Source organism: Schistocerca serialis, chromosome 2, assembly GCF_023864345.2.
Source record: "Schistocerca serialis cubense isolate TAMUIC-IGC-003099 chromosome 2, iqSchSeri2.2, whole genome shotgun sequence".
NCBI lineage: Eukaryota > Metazoa > Arthropoda > Insecta > Orthoptera > Acrididae > Schistocerca > Schistocerca serialis.
The window spans coordinates 470772092-470789906 of record NC_064639.1 but is presented as its reverse complement, the minus strand read 5'-3'; positions in this window follow the sequence as shown (position 1 = coordinate 470789906).

Genomic DNA, 17815 nt, shown 5'->3' with positions numbered 1-17815 from the left:
ATTTATAACAGTGAGAATTCTTGGGTGGTTCTTAAAATTCGGGTAGAACTTTTCCAAACGGGGTGGGGCGGGTGCGGGGGAGGGGGAGTTACGAACCAACCCTGAAACCTGTATCAGACAGCTGGCCAAAGAATTTCATAATTGCAAGATCTCGTTCGCTTTGTGGGCCTTGAGGGAGTGTCAACAAGCGCGACACGAAAAGGCAGCGTTTCATCACGTCAGCAGGTCAGGCGGAAAGCAGGACATCGGCGCTTTGCGCGAACTGGGTAGCTAGAATCAACAGGAGCTTATTAAAGCAATACGACTGAAAAGTTCACGTGACCTTGTTACGTGAAGTAAGAAGCCGTGTCGCTAACGCAAGAAGCCGTACTGAACATTGTTACGGACCAGTCTGTTGGTATAACAAATGTGTCCAGCAAATAGGGAGCGATAGGAATCGCTGATACATTCGTATTAGGAAAGGCTATGCGGTCATCACAAGTGACGTTGGGTCAACACCAGCCGATATATCACACTATGAATACTACAGCATTTGAGTTCAGGAGGGAGTTGTTGAGAACGGTCGATGGTGTACAGGACGCACGTTTTCGATTCCCTGACAAGGTATTAACGCTGGGTATGAGACAGTTGTACATTTTCTGCTCGTACTCAACACCACCATCAGCCGCCGGAGAAATGTCTTCCTCTCCGTAAGCACCAGTCACGAGTTCGGCGCTTCTGGCAGCTACCAACGCAGATGGCAAGGCCTGGGGGTCCTCCATGTCGACTTGAGCTAAGACACCAATTTTCCTGACACTTCAGCAGAGAAACGGCGCCTACCAGCACGGCAGGCCAGGGTCGGCGCATTTCTCGACCACACGACCACCGTCATCGTGGTTCAGAGATCAGAGATGAGTGACAGTAACGGGAGGGGATCGAGGACCTCCTAGACCGACGTCTGTAAGCCACATACGCACGCGCCACCTTATTCGAGTGCGGAGGGTGGAGACGCAGCATCCACTTCCATAGTAGCTCCCGGGTGCTCTCGGCATACCCGGACCAGCAGCCGCAGAGGACCAGCGCAGCATCGCTAAACGAGAGATCTATTTGCACAAATAAGTGGTTAAAAGCCACCCTTCTTTCACTGCACCCACTGGCGTACACAGGTTACAACCACCTCCTCTTCTCTGAGGAACTGCCAAGCTGCGAACTGGGAGAGTGTCTGCTGACACGCCATGCAAATGCCACGCCTCCCAGAAGTCGCCACCTGCAATATGGGAGCGTTCGGCGGCATCAGTGAGCAAGATCTAACGGCACTTAATCAAATGTCGTACTGATTTGGCCGATACGGTGAGATGCCATCTGATATGCAAGAATTGGTTAGTGGAAGAAAAAGAGACGACTAGGTTTATATGAATGACAGTTTTTCTGTAAGTTTGTTACGAAATTCGTACCCTTGGCCAGGGCACTGAATGAATTGCATAAAAATAATTTTGAGAGAAGAGCCTCAAGAGACAGTGATTGAGGAAATGAAGGAGGCTCTAGCTGCAAGTACTCGGTCGGCTATAATGGACTTTGAAGAAGAGTTTGTTGTCGAAACTTTCGCTTCTATAGCGGAAGTGCCCGCTATGCTTCTTCAGGACTACCCGAAGGGGACCTCATTAAATATACTCCGGTTATGAGCTTGAGGGTTTGGCAATCTTTTTCCCCTTGGGAGAAATTCAGATTCTAGTTAGAACACAAACCCTTTCAGTTTGTGATTGCTAGCCAGGATCATATTTGAGAGCGTGCTCACCCTAGCGGCAGAGGCAGAACTGCTATGAAGGCTACCCGAATTTTGGTCATTCGGTTCGAAGTAATCCATATCAGAAGTACGAATGAAGTTAGTCTGATTGGATAAGCCACATGTTTCAAGAGTATTTGGAAGAGACTTTTGTAGTTGGAATGTTTAAAGGGATTGCCAGTCGCCAAGAAGTCCATAAAGCAGAGGATGGAAAAGGAAGAGGGCGTCAGGATCCATAACAGCGATCTGCCCAGGTTGGTTAGTTGGTTTGGGGAAGGAGACCAGACAGCGTGGTCATCGGTCTCATCGGAATAGGGAAGGAAGTCGGCCGTGCCCTTTCAGAGGAACCATCCCGGCATTTGCCTGGAGTGGATCTGCCCAGGGTTGTGGTTCACATGGTAGTGGTTCAAGAGTTATTTACTTATTATCACAATCAATAGTGAGTGGACATACGCCAATATCCACGTAGAATTCAGATGAAAAGGAACGGACAATGGACTTGAGGATGCTGCTGTGAGTATGTAATATATGTTCCATAAGCACCCTGTCAGGATACGAAACAAGGTACGTTGACGTCTAAATCATTGCAAAGAGACATGGAGAACATGTGTATCGATTTCGTGGATCTATTTCCGAGGCTGAGAGCGGGAAGTAATTATGCCCTGGTGTGTGTGGATGCCTTTTCAAGGTAGTCGTGGTTGTTTCCTAGTCCGAACATTACCGCATAAGCTCCTACGTACTAGTCGAAGAGAGTATTTGGTACCTCTGGTTATTAAAATTGTTGTCAAATCATCAGGATGCAGTACCAGTACGTCTCCCTGGGGGACATCTGAAGCTACTTTTTACTTTTGTCGATGACAAAGAAATCATCATTTTAGTCACAAATTTCATTTTCTATACTACATGCATTTTTGTTGATAAGTACTGGTGTAGTATTGAGTCAGATTCCTTTCCAAAGACGAGAAACATTGCATCTCCTTGATTGCTTTGACCGATGGCTTTCAGGATATGCGAGGAAAGTGTGAGTTCAGTTTCCCACGACAAACGTTTCCCAACTTCTTGCAGGGTGTTGTTATGGGTAACTTTCTTTCTGAGGTGCCTCAGGACTTGTTGCGATACTTTACAGGACATGCATGTCAGTGGTACTGGACGGTATTTTTCTGGATCACTTCTGCCACCTTTCTCGTAGACAGTTATGCTCTGTGGTCTCTTCCGTGTAATGGACACATTGTTTCGATGGAGCTGCGGTATATTAAGGTTAAAAAGGGGATGAAATCAGTAGCAAATTCTGTAAAGAATCTGATAGGGATGTCACCAAGTCCCGTATATTTGTTCGGTTTTAACGATTTCAACTATTTCTCACCGTCACTGATACTAAACGCCTCTCTATTCTTCTTTGCTGTGGGGAGAGGATTAACATTTACCAGCATTCCTGCACGTTATTTTGAAACAATGGATTTCAAGACAGTTGCTTTTCCTCCGTTACCTTCCAGTTACAGTCATGTGTCATCCTTCATTGTCTGAACGCTACTATTGGCGCCTCTAACAACTTTTACTTATGAGCAGAATCTCTTTGGGTTTTTTAAGAGGTCTTTCTTTAAGATTCTGCTACAGTAGTTGTTGAAAGCTTCACACATTGCACCTATAACGGCCAAACACATTTCATTTATGGTTTCTCTTACTACAATTTAATGTAGTCTTCTATACCAGTTATGCCGTCATAGTCATGTATTTACAAGTTTTTTTTTAGCAAAGTACGTACTGTGAAGGGCTGTTGTATGACGATATTTTTCTACGAAATGTTAATTTGTGAAGGCTTGGTTAACTAATCTTCTAAACTTGAACCACACTTCTTTAACATGTTCCCGCCCGGATATACATATATAAAGTCCCTCATTGAGATGTAACTCTGTTGCTTCATTACCTACTTAATTCGTTTTCTTTAAGTTCGCCTTGTTACTTAGCGAAGCATTTTTTGGTATCCCCCATGGTCGAGACACTAGTTTCAAAGTTGACGTTCTCATAGAGGTCAAATATGTAACTGAATCGCATCAAATATGTTTCTGTCATATGCGTGTGTGAACTTCCGAAACATCTGCAAAAATGGCTCTAAGCACTATGGGACATAACATCTGAGGTCATCAGTCACCTATCCTTAAACTTAACTAACGTAATAATGGAAGCAAGGCTAAAGAAAATTCAAGACACTTTCATAGGATTTGTCGACCTGGAAAAAGCGTTCGACAATATGAAATGGTGCAAGCTGTTCGAGATTCTGAAAAAAGTAGGGGTAAGCTATAGAGAGAGACGGGTCATATACAATGTGTACAACAACCGAGAGGGAATAATAAGAGTGGACGATCAAGAACGAAGTGCTCGTATTAAGAATGGTGTAAGACAAGGCTGTAGCCTTTCGCCCCTACTCTTCAATCTGTACATCGAGGAAGCAATGATGGAAATAAAAGAAAGGTTCAGGAGTGGAATAAAAATACAAGGTGAAAGGATATCAATGATACGATTCGCTGGTGCCATTGCTATCCTGAATGAAAGTGAAGAAGAATTAAATGATCTGCTGAACGGAATGAACAGTCTAATGAGTACACAGTATGGTTTGAGAGTAAATCGGAGAAAGACGAAGGTAATGAGAAGTAGTAGAAATGAGAACAGCGAGAAACGTAACATCAGGATTGATGGTCACGAAGTCAATGAAGTTAAGGAATTCTGCTACCTAGGCAGTAAAATAACCAATGACGGACGGAGCAGGGAGGACATCAAAAGCAGACTCGCTATGGCAAAAAAGGCATTTCTGGCCAAGAGAAGTCTACTAATATCAAATACCGGCCTTAATTTGAGGAAGAAATTTCTGAGGATGTACGTCTGGAGTACAGCATTGTATGGTAGTGAAACATGGGCTGTGGGAAAACCGGAACAGAAGAGAATCGAAGCATTTGAGATGTGGTGCTATAGACGAATGTTGAAAATTAGGTGGACTGATAAGGTAAGGAATGAGGGGGTTCTACGCAGAATCGGAGAGGAAAGGAATATGTGGAAAACACTGATAAGGAGAAGGGACAGGATGATAGGACATCTGCTAAGACATGAGGGAATGACTTGCATGGTACTAGAGGGAGCTGTAGCGGGCAAAAACTGTAGAGGAAGACAGAGATTGGAATACGTCAAGCAAATAATTGAGGACGTAGGTTGCAAGTGCTACTCTGAGATGAAGAGGTTAGCACAGGAAAGGAATTCGTGGCGGGCCGCATCAAACCAGTCAGTAGACTGCTGACCAAAACAAAATAAAAAGTAATATTCAGGGACCAGACTTAGTAAGGGTATGCAAGGTGTCCTGGCAGGTCCACCACTTACAAAACTGTAAACATCCCAATAGACTACTGGGTAATAAAAGTCTCCTCCATCATTCGTATTAGTTGGGTGATAATTCGTCTCCAGCTTTCTACTGTATCTGGTGATGAATCTAGCGTTACATTGAAAGTGTAATTATATATTTATTACCATAATTGATACTGATTATGTCTGCAGCTCGTGGTCTAGAGGCTAGCGTTGCTGGCTCTGTATCACGGGGTCCCGGGTTCGATTCCCGGCCGGGTTGGTGATTTTCTCTGCCAGGGACTGGGCGTTGGTGCTGTCCCCCTCATTTCATCATCGTCATCGTTCGTGACAATGGCTAGATTGGACTGTCTAAAAGTTGGGACATTGTACGGGCGCTGATAATCGAGCAGTTGAGCTCCCCAGAAACCAAACATCATCATCATCATCATCATCATCATCATCATCTCACTGATTCTAGCACAAAATAGTCACATGTTGCTTTAATTTCTATTTCTCTGCTTTTCAGTTCTTGTCTACTGCAAGAATTATAAATACACCACTTCAAAATGCTATTAGCTCATACTTACGATACACATTTGAATTTACCACAAAGATTTCACCACCATCAATTTTTGATTCCAGCCAGATTTCTGTATGTATTACACTGTGACATCCTCTTGTATGTGGAGCGTTTCAAACCCTTACAATTCGTTGAGACTGCTTCAGCAACTGATCACTAGTCTTGTAAAAGGAGGATGTCAAATCAAAACACGTTTCATCCGTCTAAATTTCCAAATTGTTATTTTTTGAGCAACCAGTTTCGGTGATATCTTCCGCCACCTTCAGGCCCCTGACAGACGTGTTGGAAGATTCACACCTCTGGTCCAGTCAAAATGGTTATCAGCATTCAATTACTGGAAACCGTGGATGACAAATGCCACGATTTCCAGCAGAGTTAAGTAGTTGTGTTGTACCTACATAGTAGTGTACCTAGGAACACATGAGGTTTTTTGGATGGTATTTCAGCAAACTGAATGATTTTAGAATTACATAAAGGACTTCGCACTAGACATCCTCAAGAGCTCTTTTTGCCATTTTCTACAGTTTTTGTTGTTGTTATGCATGAGGTTGTGTTTGGTGCCGCATTTTTAAGAATTTCGAGTTATAGACGTTTCAGTGCTGTGCAGTATATTAAAGCTGTTTGTAATATATTGTAAATTCCTCGTTTACGGAATGTCATGGCAAGTGAAATTCTGTATTTTTTTCTGTTTTGAAAGTAGTTATTTAACGTGTGAACTTCAAGGCATACTTTGTCGATCATGAACCATGTTGTATCTTGAAACAGGAGAAGGTCTTTCATCATGGAACATGAAATATTTGGAAATTAAATGAGTTTCGTTATCCTTTTAATAACTGCACAAATCTTGGAAATCTGTGCTATTTTCAAATGGTTCAATTTCAGAATGTGTGAGGGCCTGCTGAAGAATTATGCCTCGGAATGTTTTATGTGAAAACTCTTCAAGCTTTCTAAATAAAACTAACTTTATTACCATTACACATTTGTATTCTTTATGTCTACACGTATTTATTTGTCAACATAGTCACCCTGGTGACGAATACATTTCTTCCAACAGGAGGCCAGGTTGTTGACACCGTCACTGTAGAATGTTTGAGATTGACGACGAAGCGACATCCTGAGCTTTGCTTGCACCGCTACATAGCTATGAATGTCAAGTTGTCGAAGGCGTTCTTTAAGTTTTGGAAACGTGAAAGCCGGATGGGCCCTAGTCGGGACTTTATGAAAGATGATCGATGACAAGGAATCCAAGGTGTTGGATTCTTGCAGATGTCGCAGCGGTCGTGTGAGGTCTGGCATTTTGATACTGGAGGAGAGGGCGCTCCATGTGGGGACGAACTCTTCGAATTCTAAACTCAATTACAGCACGCTATTTCTGACAGTTACTCCACACAGCGCCATGAGACACGCTACAGTTCGCTGCCCTCTAGCGGCAGAAGTTTGCAGCTTCCGTCAGCGAAGCGGGAAGTCGACCGAGTACTATGCATAACATGTAAAACCTCAGCCGATATTGAGAACAGAATAAAAATTCCTGAGGCATTGCTTTTCAACACACGCCCGTAGTTAACTTGTAACTGGTTTCTGGCAAAACTTTTTGCATAACACGTTTCTTGCAGTGGCCACTTTTGCAGCAGCTGTATACAAATTGCAGTAGTTTCAAAGAAAATACCTTTTTTGCATGCTGCACCGAAATTTTTATTTCTGTACCCAGATGCGTTACGCCTTTTTTACAAGGCATCTTACCTGACACCCACTGAAGATGCCTTGTAAAAAAGGCGAGACGTGTCTGGGTGCATAAATAAAAATTTCGATGTGCAGCATGCAAAAATGGCATTTTCTTTGAAACTACTGCGACTTCTCCTTAATTTGATTTCACTTAGTGATAATCGGCATGTAGTAGGGTAATGACGTCACGGATAGAATCCTGAATACAGTATAGTTTAGATTTTCTTGATTGCAACGCTTTTAAATTTCAGTGAAATGCTTGTTGACAACGCTGTATCTTGGAACATATTTTCTACATTTGGAAATCCTTAATCTTTCGAAGTAATTTTTACGGTTTCAGATAAAGGCTGCATCACACAAAATTACTTAAAAATGGAATATGTACAGTCGTGGACAAAACGAGCGAGACCCTCGCCTTTTCGTTATGCTGATCCGCACGGCTTTAAAGTCTGCTACACAGCATAACAGGCAAGGCGACGAAGTGCTACCAACATACTATGCACAGGCGTGAATTTGACAAACTATCTGAACTTTTTAGGCAGCTTTCAACAATTCGTAAGACTATATAAATGCTGATTAGTGTGTTAAATACAACACGTAAATATAAGACAGGACTGAAAGAAGAAACGCTAATTGGTATGAACTGTACCAAAAAAATGAATTTCAACTTATCGAGATAACATAACTGTTTTAGTAAGACAAAGAACCCCAGATCGTTACGAATTAACAAAGTATTACCCGCATTCGGCCGCGAAACGGTCTGTGTCAACATTCAGACCAGTCATACTGGATTACCGTTGCTGACCTACCATGAAAGTGTGCAAATTTAGCAATGCGTGAAGATTCATAAAGAAATTCAGTTAAAAATCATTCAGTGCCACTCTTAAGTCAGTTCCATTATTGACTGAAGCGGAAAAAATAAGCAGTAACATGTATGAAATTCGACAAGAGTGTCATATTGACATCCACAGGGCGCCAGTACAGAATAAAGGTAGCGATAAAACGTATTGGGGGCGCGAGAATTTCTTAAAATTGCTCTACTGATATTCTACCTGCCTCCATCGAGATTAGAACCTAAAACAAACCAGACCTTCCTTTCACTACGCTAACAGACAACCCAGGCAAACAGCCCTCTATTATTACCCCAGACATGAATAAGCCGGCAATTTCGCAATGAAAATGGCATAATTATCTGCAGTTTCTGTTGCATAGAGCTTTCTGGACTCAAAAACATGAATTTTCTTCCTTTATGTCACCGCTTATGTGACAATCATTTGGGATGTTTATCTAAATAACAAAATACTGTTATTAGAGAGTAAATTTAGTAGGATAATTCTGCACCACCCCAGGAAATAAACGGCTACATAGGTGCGAAACGTATTCTACATTGTTTCGAATTCTGCACTAGACTCGCCACAGCCATGAAACGTTCATTAGCCGAAGTGTTTCTTAAACTAGCTAGCAATGGGAATGTTCGCATTTCTAAAACGCGGTGGCATTAATACTGGGATGTGAATTACCACGTGCATAGGCAAATGGATTCTATTTGCATTCCTGTAAACGTGATTTCGATCAAAAGCGTAGCTACGATAAATATGCTGATGCATCGACTGCAACTAGAACATTTCGAATAAAGAGTAGGGGTGTTATTAATGCGGCCCTCATCTTCAGTAACTGTCGTAGCTGTTTTCGTTGTTAGGATTTCGTCACCTAAACCGGTAAAATCGGAACCCTACTAGTCTCACTTTTTTGACCGTCCATCGGTCTACCCAACCCTTAAAACCCGTTTACCTCCAGAACGGTTAGACACAATAAGCGGAAATGTATCGCACTTCTTGCGGTAACCGGTCCCCTGGTGGTGTAAAAAAGTGAGCTTCTATGTCAACGCAGTCTAAAGATACGGCCGTTTATCTAAAGAAAATTTACGCGAACGGTCAAAAAGTGGCTTAACTATGCGGCCAAACTGCTTATGTCATCAGCCCCTAGACCTAGAACTACTTAAACCTAGCTAGCCTAAGGACATCACAGACGTCTATGCCCGAGGTAGGATTCCAACCTGCGACTGAAGCAGCCGTGCGGTTCGTGACTGAAGCGCCTGGATCCGCTCGGCCACCGCACCCGGCAAAACTCTTTTCACCTCATGTACAATGATAATATATACTGTCTAGTGAGGATAAACTGTATTCGCCAGCAACTCAGATCGTTTGTGCGCTGTAGTTGACTGACGTCATGTGTTTCGATGTTTGTTTAGGTGTAGCGTCATCATACTACGGTGCAGTTACCTCGCATCGGACGGACGGACGGACAGATAATAATTGTCTGAAAATAAAAAAATTAACTTTTCACTCGAGGGAAGACTTAAACCAAGGACCTCTCGTTCTGCAGCTGCTCACGCTAACCACGGGATCACGGTGCTCCTGAGCTCAATTTCTCCTCGTTGTTGCCTATCTTGCGCATGGACTACTCAGTTTGTATATTTTGCTTATTTTTTTCATAGTTCCACACATCTTCTTCCTGTTTTCTCGATTGATCTGTGTTCAGATTTTCGAGGCTTATCCAATGTGCCAACTTATAACTAAATCTGAGGGGGGTGCGCTGGGGATGTTCCCTGTTAGTGGTATTGTGTGTTGGTGGCGTTGCCAGTTTACATACTGTGCATGTAACACACAATAAATGCGTTGGATGCCTCCTGTGATCAGTTTACTTGAAAAACGTTTGTTGTCATCGTAATTTATGTAACTGGCTCTCCGACTTCCAATTTGACAAATTGTGGAAAAATTGTTTACGTTGCTAGTCCTAGTTTGAAACATTGTCTGACAGAAAACGTAGGCATGAAGGAGTCAATAAAAGCAATTATTCGCTCTTATAGCAAACTTTTGAATCCACTGGACACTTGAATTCTCTATATTGATTCTGAGAGTTTTGTTATTTTCCTTGTCATTTACTATCTCAATGTCATCCGTGAGAATAAAATTAAAGGCAGTTGGATTAGGTTCCTGATCTATAAACTACGATTTAACATTCTGCGCTGCTAAATAGATTTTGAAGGTTATATTCTTTACGTAAAACAGAGTATCGGTTTCAGTCCTAGGATTGACGATGAACTTCAGAAATACAATTACAGAATAGTGGCATATCGATTATGGCTCCTCACCATCAAAAATAGTTGTTACCCATAGTTTCGTATTTGCTATTTTACCGTCGTTACCCTTTAGAGACCAACCTGATCTTTCCACAATGCCATTTTTGACTTGCTTCTTAATATGCCCTATAACTACAGATTTGTTGAAAATATTAACTGTTAAATATGCTACTCCACAAATTAAAAACTTCCAATTATTCTTCATATCTTGAAACTTACTACCGTTTACTTTCACTGAAGAAAAGGTACATAGTAATAAAATGAAATCAAATATCAGAATGTCAAAGCATAGTGTGAATGGTTAAAATGAAGTGAACTAAAAACCATCTTCTTGTCTACAACACGTTACTCTTCCAGAGAACTTCGGCACCTCTCAAAATGTTTTACACCTCTGATGTTTAGCCACATGTGGACAAATAGTGGGTCTCATGATGCAGCACCGTTTAGCCGTCACAAAATACAGCCACAAAAATCAGTAAATAAAACTATTCCTCTACTGTTGCACCGAATCGCATATACCAACCGCCCTCTGCTGCTACAACGACTCTTAGTCGATTGGGTATTTGATTTTGCTCTGCTTTCTCGGACCTCCTTACCTCTCCTTCTAACCCAACCTTTGTTCTCCAATTACGCCTTCATCGGCGAGCTTCTCCTCAATATTTTTCATTTGGGCTGAATTTTTTTGTACCCTTCTTACATATACCTGTGTGTCACGTATTTTTTAGAGACTGCATGAATATATAAGGTATTTCTTCTCTTATCAAATTAAAAATTACATATCTTGCTGTGAATTGATTTGTTTGTCCACATTCCACTTACTGGGTTTCCTTGAAATTATATAAAATATACGTCTGTAAAAAAAACCTAAAAAACAAGAAAACAAAATTGAAACAGCTGTTACAGCTGATTGGTGAGGAGCTGAAAAAAAGCACCTCTGCTGATGCTGCTTAGTATCGCGTATAGCCTCCTTCGGCTTCCACAGCAGCTCGAAGTCTTTTGGGCATTGAGCCCACGACTCGAGCCACGTACCTAGGAGATTCAAGTAACTCATTACAAGCGTCATAAATCACATCAGAAAGCTGTCGGCGAGTCGACGGTGACTGCCCCTTTTCTCGTATTACTCTGACCATTTCTGCCCAAATATTCTCAATGGGATTCATGTCAGTTTCTTTATGTGGCCATTCCATTACAGTAATATTACTATGGTCGTCGAACCACCTCTTAACCACACGTGCCATATGAATAGGCGAGCGATCTTGTTGGAACATCGCCAAATCTTGCTGTCACAGAAGGCAACATGACGTTCTCCAGAACTGATATGTAACTGCGCGCATCGAATCTTCCTTCCACTTCCCACAGGAGCCCACACCCTTCGGCCGATATCAATGCCCATACCGTTACCGACTCCCTGCCACACCTTAGGCAACTGTAAATATATTTTCGATTATACCTAGCACCTTTAGGCCGGTAAACAAGTATTTTTCCGGTTGATGCAGTAGAGAAAACATTTTCGTCCGTGAAAATCATTCGCCTCCAAAACTGGAGAGGTTTTTCGACATTTTCAGCAGCAAAAGCAAGGCGAGCTTCTCTGTGGGAAATAGTCAATGTCTCTTTCATAGCAGCACTTCATGCTCTCAGTCCACCTTCCATTAGACGACGAGTGATGGTCTTACTGCTAACATTGAGACCCAAAGTTTGATGAATTTGTCATGCGTTGACAAATGGGTTGTTCTCACTAAAACGGAGTATCTGCTGATCCTGAACTGCTGTTGTTTTGCAGCGACGGCCATAAGGCCTCCCATTCAGGTTACCACGCTCTTCCTTTCGTCTGACCCACCTGTCTACCGTCGACTTGTGAAGACCCATAGATCTTGCTATATAGCCATTTGAAGATCCCTCTACATGGAGTGCTATTATAGCGCCCTTGTTTGCCTCAGCCAGATGGGCCATTTAGCGTTGACTGAATGATTCGTCGCGGTTAATATCTGCTGCGGAAACAGCGCTAGCAGGAAACAGACTGCCTCTTCCATGACGGCAGCCACAACACAGTGGCCAAGTATGTGCAACACGGAAATCGATAGCATAAACGAGAGATCGCAAGTCCGTACCCTTGTCATTACATAGTGGAGCAACTTAGACTTTGTAATTTTTCTCAAAAGGGACTGGCCCACTCTTGTCATGCCTTATCCTGATAAATATTACATGAAATGAAATGTTTACGTTTTGCAATGCGGCAGGCCTAACGCAAGAAACACTTCTGAAATATCTGAGGCAACCTGAAGAACACTTCGTTAATTTTAGCTGTAGAGGGTTGCCTTATAAGAAGGAAAACGTGTTTATCCCCGCTCGCCGTGTTTAGTCTCTGTGGTGGCCGGCCGGCGGTCAGTTTTCATTTCTAAAACTGTACGCCAATGTGTTTCATTCACATATCTGTGTGGAGCTAATGTGTGGTTATGGATAATACGTATGTTGAAATTGCGACTCTAACATCATAAATAAAGAGAGGGAAATGAGTTAGACGTCCTTCGTCTTCCGTAATATCAAATATATTTTAGTTACTCTATCTTAAATGAACTGCGCAGAAAATCATTCACCAGAAGTAAATAACTTGTTAGCAACATCAGATGATATTAACAGCTTGCCGGCGCAGGTTAGCCGTGCTTTCAACGGCGTCATATCGCGGATCGCACAGCTGCTGGCGCCGTTAGTTCGAATCCTTCCCCGGGCATGGATGTGTGTTAGGGTAGGTTGGTTTAAGTAGTTCTAGGCCTAGGGGCTGATGACATAAGCAGTTTGGTCGCATAGTTCTTGGAGCCATTTTTTCATCTTTCACGCAAATTTTCTTTACATAAACGGCCGTATCTTTAGATTGCGTTGACATAGAAGCTCACTTTTTTACACCACCAAGGTACCGGTTATCGCAAGAAGTGCGATGCATTTCCGCATATTATGTCTACCCATTCTGGAGGTAAACGGGTTCTAAGGGTTGGGTAGACCGATAGACGGTCAAGAAAGTGAGACTAGTAGGGTTCCGTTTTTACCGGTTTAGGTGACGAAATCCTAACAACGAAAACAGCTACGACAGCTACTGAAAATGAGGGCCGCAAAAATAACACCCCCTACTCTTTATTCGAAATGTGCTAGTTGCAGTCGATACATCAGCATATTTATCGTAGCTTCGCTTTCGATCGAAATCACGTTTACAGGAATGCAAATAGAATCCATTTGCCCATACACGTGGTAATTCACATCCCCGTGTTAATGCCACCGCGTTTTAGAAGTGCGAACATTCCCATTGCTAGCTAGCTTAAGAAACACTTCGGCTAATGAACGTTTTCTAGCTGTGGCAAGTCTAGTGGAGAATTCTAAACAGTGTAGAATACGTTTGGCACCTACGTAGCCGTTTATTTCCTGGGGTGGTGCAGAATTATCCTACTAAATTTACTCTCTAATAACAGTATTTTGTTATTTAGATAAACATCCCGAATGATTGTCACATAAGCGGTGACATAAAGGAAGAAAATTCATGTTTTTGAGACCAGAAAGCTCTATGCAACAGAAACTGCAGATAATTTTGCCATTTTCATTGCGAAATTGCTGGCTTATTCATGTCTGGGGTAATAATAGAGGGCTGTTTGCCTGGTTGTCTGCTAGAGTAGTGAAAGGAGGGTCTGTTTTTTTTCCGTTCTAATCTCGATGGAGGCAGGTAGAATATCAGTAAAGCAATTTTAAGAAATTCTCGCGTCCCCAATACGTCTTATCGCTACATTTATTCTGTACTGGCGCCCTGTGGATGTCAATATGACACTCTTGTAGAATTTCATACATGTTACTGCCTACTTTTTTCGCTTCTGTCAATAATGGAATTGACTTGAGTGTGGCACTGAATGGTTTTTAACTGAATTTCTTTATGAATCTTCACGCATTGCTAAATTTGCACCCTTTCATGGTAGGTCAGCAACGGTAATCCAGTATGACCTGGTCTGAACGTTGGCACAGACCGTTTCGCGGCCGAATGCGGATAATATTTTGCTAATTCGTAACGATCTGGGGTTCTTTGTCTTACTAAAACAGTTGTGTTATCTCGATAAGTTGAAATTCAGTTTTTTGGTACAGTTCATACCAATCAGCGTTTCTTCTTTCAGTCCTGTCTTATATTTACGTGTTGTATTTAACACACTAATCAGCATTAATATAGTCTTACAAATTGTTGAAAGCAGCCTAAAAAGTTCAGATAGTTTGTCAAATTCACGCCTGTGCATAGTATGTTGGTAGCACTTCGTCGCCTTGCCTGTTATGCTGTGTAGCAGACTTTAAAGCCGTGCGGATCAGCATAACGAAAAGGAGAAGGGTCTCGCTCGTTTTGTCCACGACTGTACATGTATTAAACCTCTATTTAAGAGCCACCTGGAGGCTGAAGCCTGAAAAGTGTCCCAAGATACAATACTCTCCCGTACTGTAACTCTTGGTTGACCAGTTTCCACTCACGTTTAAGCACACTACCAAAGAAATCCGAGGAACAGGTAATGAAGGTGTTTGCGGTAGTCAGCAACACGGCATTCGTAACCTTTAGCGGTGGCGGGGAGAAAAGTGCTGTGGCACTCTCGCATTTCAGCGTTTCTAACTGAAATTGCTGTAAATGTGTCTCTCGGGACACGAAGCAGTACTCTCGTAACTTCGCCCGTAAGTTTGGCGTCATTAGTGGTCACTTGGCGCACCTCGCCTCAAACCGCTCGCTAATTGGGGCCAGAAAGACTGGAGAGCGCAACTAGGAAGAGGGCAGCAGCGGCTGAATGCGGCACTAATCACGCCTGCTTTGAAGATTAACAGTTTGCAACGAGCCTGCCAGCACGTGTAGCCGCTCCTGACAAGTGGAGCGTGTTACGCACGTATGTCTGGGTCAGGCCAGGTCGGCGTGGCCACGTGCATGCGCACCGGACTGCTAAAGACCGTCGGTTCTGGAACTATACCTCGCTTGTGATGTCTGTGCGACTGCATAAGAGAATCCCGGTAAGTTATTGCTGGGATCAAATTCTTCTCAACGACCATGACGGGAGAACTCGGATGTATTTATAAAAGTATTGATCACAACATTAGTATCTGTCATTCGAATTCCATTCTGGATAAAGACTTTCTGACTTCTTTAATACACTATTTCCTCAGATATTGCTTCCTTGTTAGACCTGCGGGGTTCCTATTATCATCAGTTTCTATTAGGTCTTAATATCGGTCTATTCACTTCTCTTGGAATCCTGCAAGAATTTCAATTAGTTCGATATTCTCTGTTTTAGTTTAGCAACAAAACAGACCTAAATCAACAAATGAATAAGAGCTAGTCAAATCAGGCGATACTGAAGGAATTATATTATAAAATGAGACCCTAATAGCAGAAAATAAATTTTGAAATGTCGATAGCAAAGTAATAATTGACGCCGACAGAAGAAACCATTTAAGCTAGACTAGAAATAATTAGAAATATGTTCCTGAAACTTAGTGTAAATGTTAACGCTGAATTCGAATTCTAAGCGTTCGAAACTATTTTCTAAAAGATTTTTCTGAAGTTTAGCCTTGTATAGTAGACTGGTAGCTATTGTTATGTGGTGTTATAGAAGATAAGGAAAAGAAGATTAGGGTTTAACGTCGTGTCGAGATCGAGGTCATTAGAGGCACTTTAGCCTGCATCTGTGGTTCCCTAACTATTTTTGACAAGGGGCCACTAGGATTTCTTTGTTGCTAGCAAGGACGACGAAGTTGAAGAAAAATAAACTATGTCGCTCTAAAAATAAACTTCGATCAAAAAAGTAACGTGAACTAACAGTATTATAATAGAAAACACGACGTTTTTAATAGAACATGAAATTCGGTTTCAATCAAAATGACTTTTGAAATTGCATTTTCTGTACTCGTTCATTAATCCTGGAACTAATATTATTCCTCAAACTTACGTGCATATTATCACTTACTTTCAACCAGCGAAGTAGAAAACACTTCTTCGCATATATAAGTTGTGGAGAGAAGCGTAAATTAGAGCAAGATGATTTCTCGAATATTTGTGTATGAAATTGGTTTTTAACAACAAAACTGCTCAAGAGAGTAAGGTTCAAACACATCCTTAGAATTTTTATAATTTTGGATTTCAGTGAGCTATTTCTGGATTTCTTCTGCAAGTTATCCACCATTAGTACTAAGAAGATTGCTAACCAGTTTTAGTCAACTTTAGCATCTGTATATTATATTCCGGCAAGTAATATTTGAATCCATCTCCAACATTTCCATATTACGCTCGATGTTTTCTTGTATGTTTGCTCTAATCGTACCGCACTTTTTATCACCAGCCAGTGTATTTAATGTCGCGAACGCAGAGTAATTGTTTTCGCCAATTGCACCTACCCATAACTGAATGATTGCAGTTGGCAAAACAGAGCATGAAGTTTATCTTATAGATAAATAAATTTGCAACTGCTAATTCAACTTATTCATGTGTGTAAAAGTATCCACAAGATAAGAAAAATGCATATGAGATGGCACGTCAGCAAACAGCTCGAGAGTCTTTCATTTATTTTGTTTTCATGACGTAGAAGCAACTCATCTTCTCGATTTATTTCCTGTAATCTTGACAGCATGTTACATTCCACCAGCCAATGAACTAGTACTCAGACCGAGCGAGGTGGCGCAGTGGTTAGACACTGGACTCGCATTCGGGAGGACGACGGTTCAATCCCGCGCCCAGCCGTTCTGATTTAGGTTTTCCGTGACTTCCCTAAATCACTCAAGGCAAATGCCGGGATGCGTCCTCTGAAAGGGCACGGCCGACTTCCTTCCCCATCCTTCCCTAATCCGATGAGACCGATGACCTCGCTGTCTGGTCTCCTTCCCCCGCCCCCTTCCCCCCCCCCCCCCAAAAAAAACTAGTACTAAGGAGAAGGGCCTCATGGTCGGATCCCATTCCTATGTACAGTTTTTTTGTTTAAAAAGAGGGAATATTTTTAAGGCACTTCTTTTAATAACATTTACCACGCTTATGGGCAGATGCATTGTAATATTAAGGTATTCACGAAGAGTTTAGGAAGTGAACGCCTGGTATGATACAATGCATTATGCCGAAGGGCTTCTTCTATAGAGTGAGGGTGTGTTGATTGTGCTACCAGTTTTGGTATCTCAGACGACAGTACTAATGTGTTCTCCGATCACCCAAATCTTCCTGTATCACTACGGCCGATTTCCATTTTTTTTTTCAAATTTTCTTTCTTCAAAGAATTCTAGTGGTCGGTCAGAGAAA